The sequence below is a fragment of the Nicotiana tomentosiformis genome, chromosome 4 (assembly GCF_000390325.3).
Source record: "Nicotiana tomentosiformis chromosome 4, ASM39032v3, whole genome shotgun sequence".
In the NCBI taxonomy this organism is placed as follows: Eukaryota; Viridiplantae; Streptophyta; class Magnoliopsida; order Solanales; family Solanaceae; genus Nicotiana; species Nicotiana tomentosiformis.
The window spans coordinates 48,698,605-48,706,149 of NC_090815.1; positions in this window are offsets into that span (position 1 = coordinate 48,698,605).

Below are 7,545 nucleotides of genomic sequence, written 5' to 3' on the forward strand. Positions count from 1 at the left end.
TAACAACTGAAATAATGATATTTCAAGAATAGCAATTTCAAGTAAAGAATCCCACGGTTAAATAAGGAACATGGAATCAAGAAAGCAGATAATTCAACTAAACGTATAATACAAGTTGCACATAAGAGATAAGACAAGTAAGCAGGTGAAATTAGGCTAAACATGATGACTGTACATGCTAAAGTAGCTCAGTTAAGGCATAGAATGGAAACTACTTAAATAAAACCGGAATTTCAATATTTAGCCCATTTACGCACTCGTCACCTCGCGTATACGGCCCTCACATATAACAAATTATCACAACAATACCAAATCCTAAGGGGGATTTTCCCCACACAAGGTTAGACGAGTCACTTACCTCAAACCTCGCTCATTCAATCCATAAGAAGGCCTTTCCCTCGATTTTCCAACTCTGATCAGCTTGAATCTACCAAAAACAATTTCATACTATAAATATAACTATAGCAAACTAATTTATATAATGAAATTACGACTTTAGCAAAGAATTGAAAAATCATTCCAAAAAAGTTCTCCCGGACCCATGTCTCGGAACCCGTCCGAAATTACAAAAACGGAACACCCATTCGATATCGAGTCCAACCATACAAGAATTACTCAAATCCAACCTCATATCGCCTTTCAAATCCCCTAATTTTAGCTTAAAAAGTTTTCCCAAATTTTCTCCAAATTTCCAACTAAATACACTAATTAAATAATGAAAACAACAATAGATTCGTGGGAATTAATCAAAAATGAGTCAAGAATCCATACCCAACTATTTTCTCTGAAAATCCCTCAAACATTCGCCTTAATCCGAGTTCTCTAGGTCCAAAAATGGATAATAAAATCAAACCCTCGAACTAAGGCCTTTTCTGCCAAGCGATTTCGCATCTGCGAACCCACCACTGCATCTGCGGCTCCGCACATGCAGAATTTCCCTCGCAGGTGCGAACTTCACTTAAGTCCCCTGGGTCCACTTCTGTGAGCATAGGGCCGCACCTGCGCGTGTGTGCCTGCGGTAAAATGTGCCGCACCTGTAACCCAGTCGCTCCTATGCATCTCTCTACCGCAGAAGCGAAGCCGCTTCTCCGAAAACTGTTCCACACCTGCGAGTCCTCCCTGGACTTCCCATTTCCGCTTCTGTGCTCCATTGCTCGCACATGCAATGCCACACATGGAACTGGGAGCTTCAACATTTTCACAAGTCCAAAATTTGTTCTGGATTCAATCCGAATCATACCCGGGGCCGCCGGGACCCTGGCCAAATATACCAAAAAGTCCAAGAACATCATACAAACTTAGTCGAGCCTTCAAATCACATGAAACAACGCTAAAAACACGAATTTCGCATCGATTCAAGCCTAATGAACTTTAGAACTTCTAACTTCTACATCTGATGCCGAAACCTATCAAATCAAGTCTGATTGACCTTAAATTTTGCGCACAAGTCATAATTAACATTATAGACCTACTCCAACTTTCGGAATCGGAATCCAACCCCGATATCAAAAAGTCCACTCCCGGTCAAACCTTCCAAAAATCATCCAACTTTCCAACTTCCGTCAAGTAATTCTGAAATGATCTACGAACCTCCAAATCAACATCCAGACATACTCCTAAGACCAAAATCACCTACGGAGCTATTGGGACCATCGAAACTCCATTCCGGAGTTGTCTTCACACAAATCAAACTACAGTTGACTGCTACGACTTAAACTTCTAATTTAGGGACTATGTGTCCCATTTACACTCAAAAACTCTTCTGAACCCGGCATCAAGCACCCCGGTAAGTCAAGTAACCATAAAATGAGATAGAGGGAGCAATAAACAGGGGATCAGGGATAATACTCTCAAAACAACCGGCCGGGTCGTTACACTATCATCTCTTGCTACTCGATTACTATCCATAAGTTTTTTTTACCTAAAGCGCACTGATTAAATTCTAAATTGTATCCTATATGTGCCTACCCCTCCCACGCCTATTAACAAGAAGGTACTGGATAGCTATAGAGGTGGTTCTGGACTTATCCTAGGGTTTCTCAAATTAAAAGCTAGGGGCCAAATAATATAAACAAATAGGACTTCAAAGAATCACAATTAGCATAAAAGAGTATCACATTTACCTCCACAGATAGACTCATATAGGTGCCAAACTATTGCTGGTTTTAAAGATGCAGTAGAATCAAATATTGGTTCCATAAATTGTCCTATGAGCATGATTTCAAGTCATGAGGGTATGCCAGACAATTTATAAATTACATGTATAGTTGAATTATTTGATTTGGACCTAAAAGAAGATTTCCTAGTGAAAATTGTAAGCGGCCAGTTATGATAGTGAAAGGGTATGAACCATTTAAATGCTAAGCCTGTAGACATGATTTATACGTGGATATCATAGCAAACTTCATTATAAAATCTTTTAGGCAGGATCTCTATGTGACTTAAGTCTTAGATTATTTTAAGTTATGTGGTGACCAGGTAGCATAAGTCATTACTTGTAATCCTATAGGCATAATTTCTAAGTGTAAGACCCTAAAAACATGATCTCTAAGGTCAGTGGCACAACAATCAAGTAAATTAGCTTATAATAGATCCTATAGGCATGATTTCTAAGCATGAGAACTTAAGAACATGATATCTAGGCAGTGTTGAAGATAGGTAAGAAAATTTGCACGTAATAGATCCTATAGGCATGCTGGCTAAATGACGTTATTGAATTATTAATATATTAGGCAAATTATGCAGGCAATGTCCAGTTCACATTAGTTAAAGTCCTAGGCTCATGATTTCTAAGTGAAGCAGACAAGAGATAATAACCCTGGATGCATGGTAGCTAGTAGTTACGACAAGTAGCAAGCAAGGATATTGGAACCTACATGCATGTTATCTATCCAAGCATGCATGAACTATATAATCCCAGGCCCATTTCAACTAATCTCCCCCATTTCGTATTTACAAGTTATTACAAGCCAATAAAATAATTATTAGCCCAATAAGAAAAAGACAGAAATACACTGACCATAGGCTCGGTGACAGGAAACTAAATATAGGATGAACACAAGTTTATTTGGGCCTTTAGAACTTCCCAAGAAATGGTCGGGGCCTATAAGTTGAAACCATAACCCAACAACAGTGGAAAGAAGCCCTATTGAGTGTGATACTCAACCGATCTCGAAGGAAGGACTCACTAAGACCATATGCTTGACAAATTAAAGAACTAGGATCGACTGGACATACATCCCTAGTGATAGAAGTGCTTATGATAGTGTATTATGACAAATAAAGATTCAACAAAGTGCAAAAAAAGAGGATTTCACACAAACAACACAAGTAAGGAGTTAGGCCATGTATACTTCTCTTTATAATACTAGTTTAACAGGAACACTAGGCCATAATGAATCAATCTTGTACTAAACGTGTCACGCCCCAAACTTGGGGAGGCATGACCTGCACCTGGTGCCATATTTTGCCCGAGCTTAGCATTTTATAACTGTGAACTCTGGATGGGTAACCGTCAACTTAGGCTGATGAGGCCTACCTTACAAATCAAGGACGACGAGGCCACCATGAATGTTTACAAACAGCAATACCAAACTAACATGTACACAGGGCTGGCAAGGGCACAATATTGATATTCAAAACATACAGGACTCGTCTACAAGCCTTTAGAGATAGTTGAATTGTAGTATGGTCATGACAGGGCCTCGACCTACCCATCAAACTAGTATATATAAAATAGACTCCAAGGTCTAGACATGGTAACCCCAAGGAAGTGGTACCTCGCCCCGCCAGTCTCTAGCGCGCCTAAGCTTCGCATCCCAAGACCTAACGCGAGATGAGCCTCACATCCCAGCTCACAAGGCCAGGTAAGATTTCGGTTCTTTTTATTATTAGAACCTCACAAGCTCTTAAAACACACACATAAAAAAGCTAAAGACCAAACCCACACACACTTCAACCGCACTGCCTCTCATTCTCCTCTCCCTTCCACTCGCCCAACTTCCCCAACTCCCCTCTCACACATTTATTCTCTCAAAATCATCATTAATTGAAGATCACTCTGCCCTCTCAAACATCTAAGGTATGAATCTTTCCCTATCTTTCTTCTATTTTGGGATTGAGTGAGGTAAAAAATTGCAACTTGCAAACTTTAAGAATAGCTTGAATGTTAAATTATGCATGCTTGCCCAAACCCCATGAACCCCATAGGATGGATATTCTTGGTTCTCAAACGAGTGTTTACACTCGAATCCCAAGCTGATTTGGGAGGTTGAGGCAATCCCTCACCCACACAAAAGCTTCACCCAAACTAGTACATATCATGCGTTCAATAAAATGCCTCGAAGGCATGTGTAGTCCCAATTGGAGCCCGAGTCTCCGGGATTGATACATTAGTAGGTTGTAAGCATCCCGAGCATAAAATTTTAGTATGGGGTGGATCACTGGAGCCGGGTTAAATGGATCAAGTATGGCTCTTACATTGTTCTCACGCATGAACTAGTTGTCTTGTAGCTATAATTCTTGCTTAATTTCAAGAGGTAAAGTATGAGTTGCCTCAACTTACTTGACAATAATGTGCTAATCTTTTGTGTGTGGGGTCATACATGTTCAAATTGATTCAATGCCTACAAAAGTTGACTAACATACACTTGTACAGGTACAAAAATGGTACGTCCAAAACCATATGAACCACCAACAGACAAAGGAAAGGGGCAAAGCTACTTCCCCCACTATAGGCAAGAAATCCTCTGCATCGCCACCAAAAAAATGGAAAGGGGAGAGGCCACATTTAGTCATGCTAAGGGATTACGTGCAGTTGCAGCCATGGTATCCTCAAGCCCCAGGCCTCAAGGACAATGTGAATATGGGATTAATAGTATACCCCCATCCACTAAGGCATGGTACAAGATTTGTTGACCTAAGAATATGCACCTAGATTTGGCTATTGATGAGCTCCTTTTACGATATAAGTATCCGGCAATATGGAAGTCTATTTATGAGCTTGGGTTGAGTTATGTATTCGAGAATGTTGGGGATATCAATGTGAACCTTGTTCACGAGTTCTATGCCGGATATGATGCGGATGATACATAGCAGTATGTGCCCATTTGAGGAAGATTTATTGATTTTTCTGCATCTGCTCTATGCAACTACTTGGGGGCTCAGGATGTTCCACATGAGCCCCTGGGTAACTTCATTGTCCGCCCAACATATATAAAGAGCTTAGACACACTTTATGTGGTGTCAATTCTGTGGCTGCCTGTGTCCGTGACAAAAAGACTCACCACGATAGAAAATTTCTAAAGAAGAAGATGAAGTTGGAAGCTCAAGTTTTGTTGAAGTTGATCAATACTCAGTTGCTAACTTGCAATCATGATACTATGATCTGGCATGAGAGCACGTGCTTGCTTTACTCCTAATAATCGGTCAAAAGGTGAATGTGGGCCATTTTATATGCTACCAGATGGCTCAGGTGCGGAAGAGCAAGAGAACAAATTGGTTGTTCTTTGGCAACATGTTGACATAGTATCTGAGAAAGGAGGAGGTAGAGGAGGACAGATTTTGATATAGTTATTCTAGCACCCCTTCGAGGGACTGACATCACCAACATTCGGGCTAAGGAAGAGAAAGATATGTCTGTTCTTACTGGTGCCGAGCACAATGTTCGTTATGATAGCTTCATGGAACATTTATATGGGATGCTAGACTTGCAGCTACAGATTATAGGGAGGCCGGCTACTCCGGAGGATAGGGCTAACTTACATGAGCACTTTTCGCTCAATGCTCATGCCCGGTATCTTGTTGGTCTTGGTGAGGGTCAGAGATTACTTGAGGATGAAGATGTCAACACGCCTGAATGTGTTCGGAGGCAGAGACAGAGCAGTCTGAGGAGGAAGCTCAGGAGGATGCTGGGCCAGGAGATGATGATGAGGTTTGGACAACTGCTGATAGGTCCTTCTAGGATGAGGATGATGATGAGGAGTGACCAGGAGGTTTTCTTACCACCTTACTTGATTTTCATTGCTTTTATATGCATTGAAGATACTGCATAATTTAAGTGTGGGGTGGGGGATTCTCTGGGGTTTGTAAATATAGTAGATTAATTGTTAGCTTCTTAATTTTTGTATTTTAGTTTAGTAGTTATTAGCTTCTTGTTTATATATATATATATATATATATATATATATATATATATATATATTACTATAGGAAAATTTGATAGTTTTTTTTATTTGATTAATTTAGTAGCGGTTTAGTTTGATATTGAACAACAGAAAGGAAAAAAAAGAAAAACAAATTAGAAATATTTGGACTTTTCCGGACGATGGATGTCCTAGAACGTTTTCTTGAGGGATTAAAGTCTAACTAATAACACAAAAAAATGTAAAAAATAGAAAATCACAAAAACATGTCTTTTAATTTTTTTAGGTAGTAATAATCCCCAGTGATTTTTCTTTGTGCCTCGGTTCTTTTCCATGGGATGTAGCTTCAAAAGGGTGTAGATTTTTATTCTTATAGAAGATTAGAATTTAGGAAATACATAGAGGAACGAAGATGAGATTCCTAGGCGCCCTTGACTTGTTTGATATTAGCATATTCGGGCTTGGACATGTGTAACATCTTTCCATGCATTAAAATTGCATATGATGCCTTGATTATTTGGATAGCATGTCTTGTGATGCCTATGTCTCATTTAATTGACTATTTATTAATACTTAATATCTCGTGGCTTTGTGAATACTTGCATTGTTTGAGAGTCGGAGTAAGACCTTCCTTAGTGAGTCATGTTCCATGTGTTAAGTGAGCTTTTTGTGCCGTCCATGTCATTGCATTTGAGTCTAGAACTTGTCCGACGTGTGAGTGGAAGCGAAATTTTAGGTAATGCTCGGTTTGAAAAATAATTTTAGGCTTTCTTTGATCTTTTTGAGCTTAAATGCTTATCACAAATAAAATCTATCCCTAATTAACCCTTTTGAGCATATATACTTTTATTTGGCACGCACAATACAAGCATATACCCTTTTTTATTCTTAATTGATGTTATTTTGATACTTTTACCTCTTAAGGTACTTTAATTATGAAGTGAGCGCTAAAATAAGTAAGGAGAGAATTTGGGTGGTTTCGAGTGAAACCAATGAAAGAAGTAAAGGAGCACTTATTTTGTAAAATAATACACCACTAGCGAAAATTGCAAAATAAAGAGAAAAAAATAATAGTATAAAAAATGGAGAGAAAAAAAAAGGAAAAATATAGATGATAAATTGATGTTATGTTCTTGCTAGTGGAGTGTAAACTAAGAGAGTGCTTAAAGAAAGAGGGAATATTATTGGGGTGTGATCTTGTTTGTGAAATTGAACTGGATTGAAGAATTTGCTCTTAAAGTTTATTATGTGATGTGTTAAAATTCTTTGGAGGGTGAACAACTATTCTTAAGATATATCCTACCCGTCCCTTAACCCATATTTCAACCATAAAAAAGTCCTAATTGATTTTAGATAGAGCGTGCCTACATTAGTAGAGACTTACAATAAGGGCAAGCCTATG